The 18439-nt window shown below is 37.1% G+C and overlaps 1 protein-coding gene and 1 long non-coding RNA gene across 16 annotated transcripts in view; both read left to right on the forward strand.

Annotated features, from left to right (window-relative positions):
• The window catches only part of LOC128921548 (uncharacterized), a 57886-nt gene extending 42049 nt beyond the window's left edge, over positions 1-15837 (forward strand). Inside the window, exon 2 of the long non-coding RNA XR_008470986.1 lies at positions 450-15837. This is a non-coding gene — a long non-coding RNA (uncharacterized LOC128921548). The remainder of the gene's footprint in view (positions 1-449) is intronic.
• Positions 1-18439, forward strand: part of LOC105211651 (phosphatase and actin regulator 4B) — a 216855-nt gene that overhangs the window by 159687 nt on the left and 38729 nt on the right. The window lies entirely within an intron of this gene.

An 18439-nucleotide genomic window follows, 5' to 3' on the forward strand; every position in this document is an offset into this window, starting at 1 on the left:
CTGCGCTAAAATATACGAGGCACTCGAAAATTACATAAGAAATTCATGCACAGAACTCTTAAAGTTAAATAAAAACTGTTATGCCAAAAGGCGTCGGCAAGTGTGTTGAGGAATGACAATGCGAAACATTTGATTGATGGCGGTTTTGAATATTTTCTGCCTGCACTGCTTCGTTCATCTTTGTCATACGTCTACATGCCTTCCCAGCTGGTTGGGGCTTCAGCTTCAGTGCTGCTTGAGAAAAGCGCAAGTGACTGAGATAATCCGAAAATTGCTTTTGATTAACTTATCGCGACGTCTGATTTATTAAGGGGGTTTTCTATTTGGTTAGGGGTACAGGGTGGTTATTGCAATTTTGAATTATTATTCAGAACATATTTCCTTTTTTTAATTTTAAAATAAGACAATCATTATAAATAAATTAAATACATTTTTTTTTCTCTTTTTAGGTAAGTGTTATGAGAGTCTTGATGTAAATTTTGAAGTATTCAGTGCTAAAATTGAGTTTGGGTAAGTCAGTAGAAAGCAAGTAAAAGTTAATGGATAAAAAATGGAAACCCATTAAGTTAGTGTGTATTAATGTTCGAAAAATACAAAATTTTAAATTCTTTTTTCAAATTAGAAATAAACAAGAAAAAAAGTAAACTTCGGCTGTACCGAAGCTAATATACCCTTCATAGGTGCATTTCTTTTAGTAACTATGTGTTTAAGCAAATCTAAAGACGTAAGAAAAAGTAAGTAAAAAAAAGAAAACATTTTACTAATTCTTTTTAGCCGGGTCGTTTACTAGAAACATTAAGGTTATATAGTTAACCGATCTGAACAATTTCTACGGAGATTATATTATTACCTTAAGCAGTAATCCATGTCAAATTTCGTGAAGATACCACGTCAAATGCGAAAATTTTCCATACAAGCCATTGATTCCGATCGTTCGGTTTGTATTGCAGCTATATGATATAGTGGTCCGATATCGGCAGTTCCGACAAATGAGCAGCTTTTTGAAGAGAAAATTGCATCTGCAAAATTTCGAAACGATATCTTAAAAACTGAAGGACTAGTTCGTATATATACAGACAGACAGACGGACAGACGGACATGGCTAAATCTACTCAGCTCAGCATACTGATCATTTATATACATACTTTATAGGGCCTCCGACGCTTCCTTCTGGGTGTCACAAACTGCATGACAAACTTTATATACCCTGTTCAGAGTATAATTAAAGTCGAATCTCAAGTTCATAAATGGAATTAAATTGATATCTAAAATATTATGAAAAAAAAAAAACAAAAAAAAAATTAAAATACACAGTGCGCTAAAAAATACTGCTGAAATTTTATTTTTATTAAGCAAAAATAAAAATCATCTAATTTGATTCAAAAAACGTATTAAATGAGCCCCAACTACTGTTAGCTGGCATACTATAGCAGCAGCCAAATTAAGTGACTGCTAGTAAATTCTAAATAAATAAATAAAAATATAATTCTAACAACAAATTTTACTCGCATTTCAACGAATGCAAGTCCACAGAGAGCCACTCGCTGAAAAATTTATTAAGAAAGTTCGCTAACTTTAAGAGTCTGCTGAACTTTCCCTTGCGACATGTCCACTTAACGGTGTATGTGCGTTGACACGTGTAGCATTGTGTGGATATTTTATTTACTGATTTGTTCCATTTCATTCGTTTTCTAATCAACACCGTTATCAGAACGCAGAGAGTATGGTTGAAGCAACATTTCGTCGAATTTTCGCAATTCTTGTTTATGGACTTTGCCACAAGCTCTAACCATTTATACCGTTACATAACAAGTGAGTGTTTTATTGTAAACATAATGTCCAATTTATGTGTGCCATAAAACAAGTCATAACCTAAAAGTTTTTCAAGTTAATCAACAAGTTGAGTGTGTGGGTGAGAGTGGTCTTCAAGAGTTTCTCCTGCATTTGTTATGAGTAAATAATTTATAGAATATGACATGTAATAAAAAAGAATACTTTAAGCAATTGTTGTGATTACTGTTATTGGATTTTTTGTTTCTATTAAATGCGTTCTTAACGGTAATATAATAAGTCTATGCCTCGACTGTTTGAGGGGTCTTAAAAAAGACTCTTTAAAGTTGTGTTATCCTTTGAGCTTACAAAAAGTTTTTGTGTTTACTGATAATTAAATAATTTTCATAATTTACCCAAAACGAATCTAAGCACTAGATTTACTCTCGCATAAATTCTCCTTTGTTTGCTTCACCTTGAAAGCGCCTCTTCTTCTTTCTCTACATTCAATGTGTATTTATGTGTGACTACTGTGTGCTTATCCCTATATATAAGTAACAATTGTTATGTACCGTTACCAGTACTTGCGAGGAAATAAACATAACCGTTAAGCTAACACTTTGCAGCTTTATATTTATATTTATTTATGTGCATAGCGGCTTTATGGCCATTTTATGTGGCATTACAGTGAAATTTAATTAACCAACAACATTCGCCGAGCGCATAACACAAATACTCACACATGGCAGCTATGAAGCACACACACACAGCCAAACACACATGCGACCTTGTATGTGTGTGTGCGTGTAATCCTCGGCATGCTTCACAGGCTATTAATCGAAAGTTATGTATGAGGAGCTCATGTACTCTCATGTGTGGTTGTATGGAGACTTGCTGGTCAGCATTTTTCTAAGAAGTCACGCTTCTGTAAATCGCTCACTACTTTGCTTCTCACATACATACAAATGAACAGTTGCATACAGTTACAATGACTTTCATTTAATGCGCTTGTATGCATGTGTGTATGTGTGTGTGTGTTTTATGAAATAGATTGATGATCTTACATCTGCTATTCGTCATGACTTCCCCATTCGTTTTTGTAAGTGAAACTTTTATCTCTTTGTTGTCTGAGTTTTGATGCGAATCAGCAAGAAATGGAAAATTGTGCAAATAATTACGAAAGTGGAAAGTAATTGTTAATAAAACATTGTTGTTGGACGGTATTCTTCATTTTCCAGACTTACATTATTTTTGTAAGAACGATAATAAACAAGTAAGGAAGCGCTAAGTTCGGTTGTGACCGAATATTTAATGCTCTAGCAATTTATTTATTGGATTTTAATTCACAGGAGTAATTCTTGGACCGACTTTTCTAATTTTCACCACCAAACTGTATTATATCCAAGACTATACTGCTAAGATATCTCACATATTACCGATATATACGGCATAAAGTCGATCGGAAGCTTGACAAACCTAATATCAGGTATTAAGTGCAGAGGCACACCATTATTTCTAAATTTCCATAAAATATCTGATAGATTTAACAATTTTCGGTAAACAATTATAAATAGGTATTGAGTCCCATAGGTACCGTTTCTGGCACCGAGGGCATGTATAGTCCGATTTCGACAATTTTTAAACAAGCAATGCCGCACATCCAATGTAGTATTAGTGCAAAGTTTTGTTCCGATATCGTCATTAATTCTTGATCTATAATTTGTGGAGTGAAGTGAAGTTCAAAATGGAGTTCAAAATTGGATTAGATGATAAGTAGGCGTGGCTGTAAAACAATTTCGCCAGTCTACCATCTAAACCATCAGAATCTCAAAACAAGAGAAAACGTTAACTTCGGCTGTACCGAAGCTAATACACCCTTCACAGGTGCATTTCTTTTAGTAACTATGTGTTTAAGCAAATCTAAAGACGTAAGAAAAAGTAGGTTAAAAAAAAGAAAACATTTTACTAATTCCTTTTAGCCGGGTTGTTTGCTAGAAACATTAAGGTTATATAGTTAACCGATCTGAACAATTTCTACGGAGATTATATTATTACCTTAAGAAGTAATCCATGTCAAATTTCGTGAAGATACCACGTCTAATGCGAAAATTTTCCATACAAGCCATTGATTCCGATCGTTCGATTTGTATGGCAGCTATATGCTATAGTGAACCGAACTGAACAATTTTTTCGGATATTAAATTATTTCTTTGAACAATAACTCACACCAAATTTCCTGAAGATATGTAGTAAAAAGCGGAAGTTTTCCATACAAGCCCTTGATTCCGATCGTTCAGTTTGTATGGCAGCTATATGATATAGTGGTCCGATATCGGCAGTTCCGACAAATGAGCGGCTTCTTGAAGAGAAAATAACATCAGCAAAATTTCAAAACGATATCTCAAAAACTGAAGGACTAGTTCGTATATATACAGACAGACGGATGGACGGACAAACAGACGGACATGGCTAAATCGACTCAGTTCAACATACTGATCATTTATATATATACTTTATAGGGCCTCCGACGCTTCCTTCTGGGTGTTAGAAACATCGTGACAAACTTAATATACCCTGTTCAGGGTATAAAAATGTTATGTACAAAATTCGGTTAAAATTAGTCGAGTTGCTCCAGCCGTTCCTAGGTTTTGACCCGGAAAAAATAATGACTATTTTTGAGGTGAACTGTGAAATAAAAATGATTGTAAAACATAAGGAACGGGAAACTAACAGATAAAATTGAGAATACTACTAACTTTTCCGATGGCAAACTTCAATGCTTTCGAATTATCTAGTATACATATGTAGAGTTGTTTCCTTTTCGATTCGGCTATAACCGGCTAAACGGTTGCAACGCCAATCACATATCACATATGTAGAGGTGGCGCTGTTGGTATAACCTTATATAACTTGGTTGCTGAAATAGAAAAAGTGTGAATAATTTGCAATTTCAATTTGTATCCGAATCAAACTAAGTACATATGTATGTAAAAACCGTTATTTGAAAAACAATTACAACAAAAGAATATTATTTTACGCTCATAATAAATAAGTGAAATTGGTTTTGTGTGCGAAAATACACCAAAAAATCATATTACAAACAAGTGAATAATTTATTGTTTGCAATCGAGTTAAATTTATTTGCAGACAATAAAGTAAACACTCGTTAATTGGCTCAATTTTTTGTTGCGAATTTCATTTGAAGAATCATCAAAATAAATTCAATTTGGAGGCAGTAAATAATTGAGGCGACCGCAGTAATTGGCCGAAAATGTTTTGCATTCCAAATAAAACCCTCAACATTATTTGTGCAATAACAACAGCAGCAATAAACACGCTGAAATATGTCGCGTTCGCATGTGTGTGTGTGTGTGTTTGTGGATTGGAATATTTTATGCAACATGGAATTCATTTTAATATTGCACACGAACGGCAGTGGAAACCGTTGTATGGCGCTGCATCGCTGGGACCCGCACAACAATTGAAGGACGATTGCGAGTTCGGGCGCACACAAAGCGCACGCTTTGCTGGCAATAAAATCATGGAATTGAATAGTCGTTGTTTGCAAACCGCAAACTGCCTGTCAAACACGTGTGGCGAACAATAAAACACCAACAACAACAACAATACAAAAATTAAGCTTCGCTTTTCAAAAGTTCAAAATCAAATGTAGATCTGAGCTTTTGTTGCGGCAGCGGTATAATGGAACCACAAAAACGAACGGTATCAAGCGAGTAAAAACCCTGAAATTGACGCAAAAAATATTGAGTTGGCCATGTGTGCGCGCCATTGTTGGAGTAGATGCTTTTACACCTACACTCTCACAAACGCCAGCTGCCCTGCAGGACATTCTTCCTAAAAACCTTGGAAAAAAAACTAGCGACTCCGAGGCTATGATGAAAGCCATGCAAAGCGACATTGAGACCTGCCACATTCACTAGAAAAATCCTTTCACTCAATGCATATGTATTCTATAGAATTAGAAGATCTCGTGCTATTTCAATTTCTTCCAGATCAATTGACATTTTTTTCACTCATATTTCCGTTATAATATTTATTTTGACTTTCCACTGAAGTTCTGCACATTTTTACCGCTTACTGTGAAATCCTTTGTTTGTTGTTGTTGTTGGTGGGGCCACAGCTCGACAAAGTAGTTGGTAAGTGCCTTATGTAACGAGCACAATTCGCTTTTTGCCGCGCTCTGATGTATTGTCAAAGTTTCGGCGAAAAGCAAAAAATCAAAGCGTGTGGCCATTGTTGTATGGCATTTAAAGTGACACCATAGAGATCTACCGCCACCATGGCTAGGAAGTGCCGTTATTGTGTGTGCGCGTATGTGTGTTGAGCGCCTGAAAGTATGCGATAGTATTTTTTTGAGAGCCCGAACCCGCAACGTTCGCACTGTGTGGAGAGCAGTGCATACATTGCCGCGTTGAAAACGTTGACAGCTCTGTTTAAACTACAGCTGATGACAAGGGCGTGACCAAAAAAAAATATGAGTATATATTTACATATGATATATGGAGTGGTGTTGCCACTATTTGTTGTTGAACAAATGTTTTTGCTTCATGCGAGTAAATAACGGAAGCAGCATGTTAATTGAATGGCCTTAAGTAATAGTGAAGTGGACGCTTAAGTTTTTTTAAACATTTTTTCAGTTCGGACCAACCTCCATTGCATAAAATTAATTAATTCCACACCAATTTAATTAATTTACAATTATTCCAGTTATTATAAAATAATTAATGTGATACTCATGCGCAAGAAAGTTGTAAACGAAAATGTAAGAGAGAGTTTTCATGAAATATTCCAAAATTTCGAAGTATAAAATGCAAGCGAGCACTAAAGTATGCTACAAAAAAGCAGCTTCATCATTTTTTGCCTGAAAGTATGCGTTGTCATTTGCAAACTCTTTTTAGTTATAATTACGCTGTGAGAAATGTCGCGTTTTTATATGCTTTCCTTTTAAAGCGAAGTTTCTTTACTTATCATGCGATTGCATTAAAAATTATGACGCTACTCCTGCAGCGTTTTCCACTTACTTTTTCGACATTCACAATTTAACAGCTTCACCGCTTTTTCGCCATTTATTTCTATAAGAGTTTTGTTTATTTATTTTATTTCCAGCTTTTATGTTTTGTTTCGCTTTTTATAAGCGTGGCACTTTTCACATTTCCGCCGCACTCGGCATGGGCGAGCAGCGCACACTTTACGCGTAGCATACCCTTAGGCGTTGTAAAGCTTTAATCTAGCATTGTGTGGAGTAGCAGCATGTTTCGCGCTGTGCGCCATTGCTATCAGCCAACTGACAACTGTCAGCTGTACACAATAATTTATAGATCTCGTTTCGTCCCCCATTTTGTGTGGCGATACTTTTTGTTGTTGTTTACAAATATTTTTTTTTGTTTTTGGTTCAACATGAAAGTGGTGTTGCCACTGTTGCAACCATGTGTGCGCCTTCGGGAGTGCGTGTGTTGGGGTTTAGACGACAGATGTTGCTCTTCTCTGGCTTTTTGCTGCATTTTGGAGGTGGGACAACTCTTGTTCGTTGTACTTGTTCGTGCATAAATCCTTTCGCGGGTGTTTTATGTATTTTATAGCTTTTTACCCGTTTTGCTGTTCATTTTACTTCGCTTATTTATGGTTTTTATTTAATATACAAAATAACAATATAATCCTACAAGTATCTCTAATTCTTTTTGCTCGAAAATTCCTACACAAACGCTTCAGATTCTCACATGAGTATTGATTTTTCGAAGCGCTGCCTTTAAAGGGTTTCCAATATGACTTCTTTGAGGAAATTAAGAATCAGTCGCATTTGTCCTCACAATCCCTCACTAGAACTCACAAAGTTGCAGCATCAATTAAAGAGAAGAGCCACCGCTGTTGGGAAAAGCGCCATGAAAAAGCCATCAGCCACTGACAACAACGCTTGATAGCCTTGACCATGACCAAAACACGCTGCTGAAACACCACAGCCCAGAACTACAACAACAGCAATAGCAGTGTCATTACAACAACATAATGATGAACATAAACACCATGATGATGATGACGCTAAGACAAGTTGGAGGCCGCCACTGCTGATGGCTGCAGCATTGAACATTGAAAATGCGGAAATAAAAGAGAGAATGCGGCTGCAGCCGCTCGACATGTCGACTGTCATTAAGTGCAAACGAAGCGAACAGCGCTTGACATAAATTTGCACGACATATTGCTAAATAGAGGCAAAAACAAAAACGAAAACGAAACGACCCTAACGACAATCAACAGTCGCCAGTTGCCAGTTGCCTTGCATCACAAACCATGCTGCACTCCGCCGCTCTCTCGCCCTTCTCCATCCTCCCTAAATGCCTGCAGAATATTTTTGCTATTTTATCGTTTTGTTCTTGGTGTTTTTGTTTTTGTTTGGTTGCTTTGTCGGCTTTGTTGCGCAACCGAATACCGCATTTACGCGGCCGATAGCAAAATATTCCACAAACTCTTATTGCCACTGTCAGGGCCACGCGGAGGCTGCAGCTGCTGCTGCCGCTGAGACCGAGGCTGAGGCTACAGGAAGCGTTGCAGCAGCACGAGGGCGCACACAAATGTCGTTATCTCGCAGACAGACCGTCAGCACGTGGCGTTTCAAGGTGGCCAACCGACGGTGGAGCTTCGGTTGGTGGGCATTTTAGATGAGCGGCGACAAAACACCGCCCACTCTCTCGCCACGCCAGAGCTGCTGCCCACTCACAACTGCGACGCTGCCATTCATTGCTGTTATTGTGCCATCATAATTTATGCATTTCGCTTGCGGCCAACTTTTTCCTTCCCCTTCCCCTTTTCCTACGCTTTGTTTGCCGCAATTTCTATCAACGTCAGGGAATTTCTCCAGAGGGTCCTTTCCCATTGCACACATCTATACAAAAATGAGTCTGTGTGTGTGCGTGTCGGACCGCATATTTTCTTTGGCGAGAATTTATGAAAGCACAAAGTAGTGAATTTCGAAAGGCGAAATGTGTGGCACGAACATAAACAGAACGCCGCAATTGCGCTGCAGATTTTTGAATGCAGCCATGAATGAATAAAAATGTAAATGTCTGTGGATGGATAAAGTGAATTACGAAATGAACTGCAAACGAGGTAGTCTAGTTGTTAAATGGTTTAAAGGAGGTGTCTCACTTATTTCAATTTATAGTCCAAATTTGATTTTAAAATCTCAAAGAAGGAACTCAAGGATGCTGGTTTCAAGATCAAAGTTTTCGAAATATCAGAAGCGAGTTTTACTTAAAATTTCTTTTAAAATTTTATAGTTTTTGTTGATGAGAAACTTCCACTCAATTTCCATGAAATTGTATATTGAAGATTGTTTTTACTTTCTTCAGTCTCAAATAATTATTTTTTTTGAGTTTTTGGAATTAATGAAAACCGGAAGAGTCGTACTTCTAAATTCAAGTGTTGTAGGAAACTTTACAAATAGTGCTACTCCGTTAACGGTTTTATGTAACATCAAACGCTATTCGCACGTGTTAACCCCTTAGAAGTGCCGGGAAATTACAAGCCAATTACAAGCAATTTTATGCAACTCGCCATGTACCGTTAGCACAGCTTAACGCCGCGCGGTGACAATTAATATTACCCAGAACACTTAAATGATTTCGTTGAAAAGTTCGCGTTGCAAGTGCGTTAAACGGTAAATGGCGACATGCAGCGAGTTGACATGACTTTGGTTGTGGCTTGTGGCATTCAAGAGGCGAGAAGCGCGTGAATTTCGTAGAAATTTATAATAACTTATAATTAGGGTTGACAGCGGTGAAAGAAAGGAAAAATTAAAATTTTTTGCTTTTTTTTAATTTCATAATATAATAAAAAAATTGGTAAATAATTTAAAAAAATTAAATATGAAATGAATTTATTGTCCTTTTTATGCAAATATTGTATATTTCAAAAAGTGTAGTCTACCTTTTGGCGCGCAGAAAAAATCCGAAAAATCGTAATATTACCATTATTTGAAGAGAAAGCAGCTGTTAGGGCGAAATGACGCGACAATTCATCATAGCAATAAATTTCAAAATTTAAATTTAAAAATTACAGAATTTTTAAAAAGAAAAAGAAAGAATTTTTTCGTATATCGAGTCTCATGAATTGTGCATTACTCTATTAGCGCAGCTATTATTCATATTTAATCGCAAATTCATTTCAATCAGCGCTTCTTGGCACACGCACACACACACACTTACATGTCTACAAAGAGTGTAAAGTAAAGCTTTGTTTGCTTCCTAATTAAATTTAGAATACACAGCTGTCACTGGCGCAACAACCAGACATGACTTCCACATATTGTCTATCCTTGCGACATTCAGCTGCTCCTACACATACACACATACATCCATATGTATCCTTTTGAATGTGCATACTTCAATGGCAGACTTTTTGACATTTTTAATAAGAAACAATTTCTGAACGACTGTGCACACAGTCGCTCGGAGATAATACATCCATAAGCACACACACTCCCACTAGCACACACAGAGATGTTTCTGTGTGAAGTCACTATTACTCGCTTTGTTGTTGTCGTGCATTTTCACCAAGGACTGTTTTAATTTTTAATCCGATTGCACAGTGCACGCGCGCGCGCCTTTCAACTAACGAAAAGCCAATAACGAACACACACACACACTGGCACACTCATACACATGACAAACAGTTACTCAAGTAGTTGTTGTTGTGTGAGTTGTGTAACGCCAGCAGCTGTCATGGAGAATGAAGGAGCTGAGCAGCGTCTACAGCAAAAGCTGAGCTTGCAGAACTTTACTATCCGAGAGTAATGAATGTTGGCACATATTTTTGTTGTAGTTGTAGTTGTACTTGTATAGAGCGAGTGAATGGATAACTGAACCGCCGCCTTGAGTTGACAGCAGTAAAATAATTTGCTTTGCCTCTACTTGACGCGCTGAGCAAACAAACGCAGCGCTGCTGCTGCCTCGAAGAAAGCGTATGAATGACTTGACTTTGGCTGCATGAATAAATGAAATATCTACTTTAATATGGCTTGGACTAAGTTGTAACAAACGCTTAATGGTCTACTGAGCGCGCGCGTGTGTGTGTGTGGGTGGCTTGCGTAATATGGGTCACACGCGCTTCCATATTTTTTGTATTCTTGTTCATTAATCGCTTGGGGTTACTGCGAGATTGCTCGTTATAATGAAATCGATGTAAACAGTTAGCTTTACAAACATACGTGTATGTGATTGGGGGTGTATGTGTGACAAAGTAATATGCAGTAGAGTGCTTTGTTCTCAAACTGATGAGTTTCTCGTGATTACGGAGATGTTTCTTCTTTGGACTGTCGAACAAAATGTGAATTTGTCAGTGTTGTATTTGAAAAAGTAATGACAAAACCAATAAGTGTCCGCGTTTGTGGTTTCTTTTTTGAAGTGGTAACAAAGTAATCACTTTGCGACTAGTTAGAATTGGCAATTTTTGTTTATTAACTCTATTCTTTTATACTCCCTTCTTGATTATGTACGTATAATGGGAATATCTCCAATATGAATGAATTAGCAGCATGACAGTGTGGCCAAACACCTTTAAAAATTGAAATTTTATTTTATGCGCTTGTTTATCAAAATAATATTTAATTACGGTAATATCTCGTCCGAAATTTATGAGTTGCTCTTCGGCAGAGCATCACATCAATAAAAATGCGTCAGACTGTCATTAGAAGATAACTCACATACACACACACTCACATACAATTTGTATAAAGTGAAATTTTTTGGCATTTAAACTTGAATTCCTTGTGACCTTGAGACAGCGCTCCATGATATACATATGTCTGTCTGTTAATACATTCATTGTTGTAAAAATAAACAACTCAAATAAAGATTTCACTTTCTGCTGAAAGTCTGTCACACTGTGTTGTGTTATTTCATGTTTATTTATTTATTTTTCAAAATTCCATCTTTTCGATTTTGCCATCCCTCATATTTCTGCAGATATACTAATGCTAAGCGAAATATAAAAAGGAAAGCATTTTTTTCCTCTACAAATGCATGTATGGGTGTGTTAAAAGATAAATAAATAAAATAAAACATGACAGTTGAACAAGACTCATAAAAAGTCCAAGATTTCATAATTTATTAGGCCATATCGGTGTAGGAGATTATTAATATTTTTATTGTAAAAATTATGTCAAAAAGATAATCGAAAACTTTTGTTGTATTTTCTTCTTCTTTTCTTCTTTTTTATTTAATTTATTTTAAAAAACATTTTTTGGCTTCATCTACATATGTGTTATGTATAAAAATAAAAATTTTCTATTTTTTTTACGTCATTAAAATATTAGTTCCTTTTCGTTGTTTTTTCGTTTTATTTTCAGAAAAAATATTTGTTTACCAAAATGTGTAATGAAAAATAATATTGCAATAGCTTAAAGAAATTTAATGTTACCACCCTGTATTGCTTATGTCTGCTTAAATTAAACTCGCCAACTGGCAGCCAAACGCTACTGCTGATTTTTCACCAATAACGTATTCAGCAGCTACTCAATTGAAATGTCAACGTTTAAACCCACTCCCCCCTCCTCTACTGCTGCTAACTACTACCTTCGGATTTACATGCATATATCGAAATCCCTCGAGATCACATAAACCCACCACTTAATGGAGTTAACCTGTCATCAGTTTGCTCGAATATCCAGCCCAGTGCAACTCGGCGCCTTTAATTTATGCCACGTTTTTGTTGCAACGCATTCACGTTGACCAGCCAAACACCACATGTACGAGCGCCCATTGCTCGGAGTGTGCGTGTGCGACATGTTTACCGAAGTCACATGGACGTGTTGTTGTGATAACGCGCGTTGCGGCATTAACGCAACGCATGTCGGTGATGCTCTTCCGGCTATTTCCTTTCGGTCACACATACACACACACACACGCATGCACCTACGAAAGGACATGCATGCAGCAGTATTGCATAACGGAAATTGTGTTGCAATATTTCCTACTTGATTTGCATGTTTGCCGAACGGCACACAAAGTTGGATATCCTTGCTCTCGCTCTGTAATGCGTGCGTGTGCTTGTTTTTGTTGTTGTTGCAGCTGATTGAGCATGTCTAACGTGATTAGGAGCCGCAATTGCTCGGCTGAGTTTTATTATCGAATTTTGCCGCATAGTGCCGTCATATTTCACAGTTCGTCCGTTCGTCCGTTCGTCCGCTCGCTCCATCAAGCAAATTAAATGTGTCTAAATTGAAATCATTTGCCATTTTGCCATGAACATAAATCAAATACAATTTAATTTTCGGAATATCAATGAAATCATCTCACATTCATATTTAATCAGTAAATTGCATTTTTCGTTCGACTTCTGAGTGTGTGTGTTGACATAATTGTTTGTTTGTTTGCTAATATATCACTCAAGAATTTATTGCTGACAAGCATCAACTAATGCAATTAGTGCTGTGACCAACATATAATTCTATAAAATATTTGAGATAAAGTTTCTTAATTCTGAAATATATTCTGTATGTATGTAATTGGCGTTCAACCGTTTGGCCGAATCGACGATAGTGCGCCCTCTCTCTCTCTCCTTTGCAGTTCGGCGCCAGTTGGAGATCCCAAGTGTAAACAGGTCGCTCTTCACCTGGTCCCTCCAACGGAGTGGAGGCCTTCCCCTTCCTCGGCTTCCTCCGACGGATACTGCATCGAACACTTTCAGGGCTGGAGCGTTTTCGTCCCATCCGGACCACATGACCTAGCCAGCGGAGCCGCTGTCTTTCCATTCGCTGAATTATGTCAATGTCGTCGTATAACTCGTACAGCTCATCGTTCCATCGTCTGCGGTATTCGCCATTGCCAATGTTCTGAGGACCATAAATCTTGCGCAAAATGTTCCTCTCGAAGACTCCTAGTGTCGTCTCATCTGATGTTGACATCGTCCAAGCTTCTGCACCATAAAGCAGGACGGGAATCATCTTTACTTGTGCGAAAACTACTGTATGTATGCTCCAAGTTAACAATTAGATTTTTCTATGTGATTACAGGGAGACACCTATATAGTCGATTTTACACAACTCTAACAACAACAAACGTGTCATTCTTTAGACCAAATATGCTGATAAACCCGGTACTACCCACCACTTGGAAACTTAGATTTTATAGGCTAAATAAAGTCGATTATTTCGCAAAACTTTTCCTCATAAGAACTGCTCGGATGTTTCATACATACATTTTAACGAAATTAAAATTACAAGTGATGTATGAAAGAAAAAGTAATATTAATAACACCTCTATTAGTCACATGCTTGTTGCCATCACCGCCTTCCATGAATTCACTGCGTTCTTTGCCTTACTGCCTCTTTTTTTGTACATATGTATGTGCCTCAATTAATTTGAAAGCTCAAAGGAAAGACCTCACTCACTCAAACTTGCTGGCAATAAATTACGTCATTACACCACCTCCTGCCTAAATGCTCTGCTGATGCTGATGCTCCACAAGCGTCAATAATTGGTACACCGATGAAGTAGCAAATAATGGCAAATGCCAAATGGCGAATGGCGAACACTGCATTAAATCATTCGGTATTTATGAAGGTATGCAAATACTAACGAGAGCGCCCCTATAAGGGTCGTCAATTAGGGGAAGTGCTTGCCGAGAGTAATCAAATTAAAAAAAAAAAAAACAGCAAATTCACCACAAATGCCAACGGAAAGTGGGAAAATAGGCAATGAGCAGCAGCGAAAGCAATTGAAATCACTGCAGAAAAGCAAATATTTGCGCCGGCGAGAAGAGTCCTCATCAATCACTGCCGAAAAGGTCGCAGTTGGCGCCAGCTCTTTTTTTAATTTTCGGGCAATTCAAATGCGATTTACTCTATGAAAGTTTTTCAACAACAACAACAAAAACGCTGAACTAATATTATTTAACAAAACAAAATCACTCTCGCACACAGGCGGACATGCTGCTGACCAATCGCCAACGGTTTTCATTGATTTGTTTACATTTTGGCGCTCGTTTGCCTACCAAATACCAAATCTGAATTGTAAATTCATCGTGTAAATGCTGTAAAATTCGTTCGGCTCCATAAAATCCATCGAAGGCAAACATTCCGTTGCGGTGATTGAACGCAGTCAAAAATGAGCGACCTTCACCTCGCACTGTAACTGTCAGCCGCAGCCGCCCCGCCTGCCTTGGCTGCCTCGTCATCTTATCATAGTTTCGCACATCTTCCGAAGGCAAACAAATTGTTTACTTTACAAATTTACATGCGTGAACACAGACCCACGCACTGAGACACCTATATTTTGCCGTTGTGTGATGCCATTTTAATGAACTTCACCTTCACCAAAGTGAATGCGAATGTGAATGCCGCAAAGACAACGCAAAAGAGCAAATAGTTTAGTTTTCTTGAAACGCCTCGATGCCTATGCCTCGTCCGAATTTGTGCGTTTGTGGGTGTTCGCGTCAACAATAGCCCACACACTCAAGCACTCACCCGCTCGCATGTGAGCGTCGTCTAAAAATTAAAATTTTTAATTTCGAAAAATATATATTTACGCATTCTTTCGGTGCTCAGCACATTCTTCGCACACAACGCAGTGGCGCACATACACAGTTGGACAGTGGCGAGATTCGGCCACCGACAAGTGGGAATAGCTGGCTGACGCGGCGACGGTCCGCTGACTCACTGTGCCCCTTCGTTCGCCCGTCCCCTGAGCGCCTAACTGCCATTCATGCAAATCTTCGCTGCAGCTCTCGACTCTCGAGCGCTCCTCGGGTGGCACCGACGAATCGGACCCTCAGTGGGGCGGCCTGCCCGCCAGTCAACTGCTGGCCAACAAGTGCGCGTGACGTCACAGCTCGGTGGCTTGTCATTCCTCATATTCTTTGCGTTTTTGAATTATGACTAAAGCATATTTACCGCATTCATCTCTGTCTATTCTTGCTCTCATGACTGACTCGATTCGAAATTATGAGATGAAATTGTTTAAATATGCATTTGCTATTTGCGAAATGACTTTTTTATTTCGTTAATGGCACACATTCACACGGTCCTTATATTCCACATGTGTGCAGGTGTTGGTTTTGTTTGTTAAAAAATTATTTGAAAGATAATAATAAATCATATTTTCGGCATATTGTTTATTTAAGGAGAATGTTTTATATTTATTTGTACATTGTCAGTACTTATCTCATTCTGAATGGAGGTGGTTTGTACTCGTAGAAGAGAATAGAGGATTGTAAAAAAAAATATTTTTTTTATTGAAATACTTTGCTTGTGAGTTTAGCTCATGTTTTGAACTAAATATATTCAGAAAAGCTTACAAACCTTTTTTAACTTTTTTATTCCAAGTTTTCCTATATATCAGTCTCTTGTTTCAATCACCGTAACATTTGTAAGTCCGAATGAAAGAGTCTGGATAGAAATATTATTGGACCGTCTAAATGGTAAAATTGCTCATACGAGTCTTCTATTCATCTCTCTAAACGAAAATAGTATAGAAAGCGGGATTGAAACCAAATAATTGCACTGGGAAGACTGTAGATTTCTCATCATGTTCTATGGATAAAATCAACAGTTTCAGCTTGAAGCTTTTACTTTTGAGATTTGAAAACTTCTTTATTCGAGATCATAAACATAATGCTTAGAAACATTTTATGAACCTCTGGTTTGCTTTTGGTTCAAAGAATCCTATTTTGATATTTTTGACAATGCTGTTTATGATGAGAAGGTGTTGATCTCTCAAAAGCGTTGTATGTAGAGAAATAAGTCCTCAGTCCCTATAAAAGTGTCATTGTTGCAAAAATCTAAAAATACAAATTCAAAAATTTATTTTTTGTTCTTCCTTCTGGCTATTTGTTTATTTTAATTTAATTTGATTTCTATTTTTATGGCCCACCATCCAAAAGCTATTCGGGTATTGCGTCGCAAAGACTGCTCATCTCAATCAAACGACGACATGGTAATCAAATTAAGATATAATTATGTTCATATATACAAAATTGTATATGTTTACACAGCAGAGCCAAGTGTTGAATGATATATTTGGCGATTTTCAAATTAAATACTTTGTTGCCGCACCGTTATAGAAGTTCCAAGTGCGGGTGTGTGTGTGCGTGGTCACATATAAAAATAGCGGCAATTCGTCGCTAAAAATTTTCCTTTGACTCATTGCTTTGTTATTCGTCGCCAGAGCCTAATACATATTCATTTTATACCGTTAATACCTATTTCTGCAGTGGGTTTCTCGTCTCGCGTTTATCATGCCTTCGCGATAATTCGCGCGAACTTTTATTGTGTTTTTGCTATTATAATTAGGTTGTATTTCATATTCTTTCAGCGACATTTCTTAATCATCTCATTACTGAGGTGAAATTTGTCAGTTTTAAAAGTATACTTGTGTTTGTTTTTGAATTAAGCTGGTTACAAAAATTTAATATTCTTGCTCAACATTTGATAGATTGTCTTTTTCACACCTTTAGTAAACACATACTTGAGTTATGGTTTCAACCACGACCTAGGGCTTCATCTCTTTTATTCTCATTTTGATCATCTCCAATGCTCTCTTGAGTAAGGTGTGGGTTCTGAGTTTTACTAAAATGTTACTTTTTACAATTTTTCATTCGATTTAGTAATTTTTTAATAAACATACAATCCACTTCTTTAAAAACATTTTCAAATATTATAAAAAAAAAATAAAAAAATAAAAAATATTTTCTCTCTTGAAAATTCTCAGACAGACCCTAAAAAAGAATGCGTCGCATATTTACATTATATTCTTTTAATTCTCCCACAAGAAATTTACTGCGTACGAATGCCGTATGTGTGCATGTGTGTGAGCGGCGAAATTGTCATCATAAATTAAAAGGTTTCATTCTCATTTTATTACCAAATCTTGCACGACCTTGATAGTTTCCTTTCCACAAACGCGATGTTGTTACTCTCTTCTTTCTTTTTTCTCTTGTTTTTTTTTATTGTTGTACCGTCATGTTTTTCTGATTTTTGGCGCAGACAACAACTTAAAAACATATGATGGTGCACATTCATACAAATTTGTATGATATTTACGAGTGAATAAGTAAAATTTGCTAAAAAATATTTGCATGCAACATTCTTTCCTACTTTCAGTTTCAAATGAGTTCGCATGTGTGTTCTTATTTGGTTTTCTATACACTGATTGGCCTAGAAAAGTTTTGTTGTGACCTTGCGCTGAATCTTGGGCATGAAAAGAATGGACATATCATTAAAAAAATTTAGTGGAATCAGCCACATATTTATTGATTTGAATGGTGCAAATATTTTCGCATTGTGCAAAATAAAAATAAGATTTCTAGCAAAAGAAATAGTGTCATGCGATTATTTATGAAGTATACCTTCAGGCGCAATACATTTGAAGGGGTTTCACTTTCAAAAGGTGGAAGATTTGGACAGAAATTGACGCCATGGATTTTGAAATACAACTACTTCTGGCTTTAAGTCTATCTTGTGAAACAACGGTTGAGGAACATGTCTCGAAACAGAAATCCATGTGTGAGGTACGCCCTCCTGTAACATAATTGTTCCCTGAGGTTTTGTTTCGTTGTAGGGTTAAGTGCCAATCGGCACCTTTGACACTCAAATGACATTAGTATTGTAAAAAAATAACAACAAAAACATAATGACACTTGTGTAATGCTGACTCAATCG

This window comes from Zeugodacus cucurbitae, chromosome 4, assembly GCF_028554725.1.
Source record: "Zeugodacus cucurbitae isolate PBARC_wt_2022May chromosome 4, idZeuCucr1.2, whole genome shotgun sequence".
NCBI classification, from domain to species: domain Eukaryota; kingdom Metazoa; phylum Arthropoda; class Insecta; order Diptera; family Tephritidae; genus Zeugodacus; species Zeugodacus cucurbitae.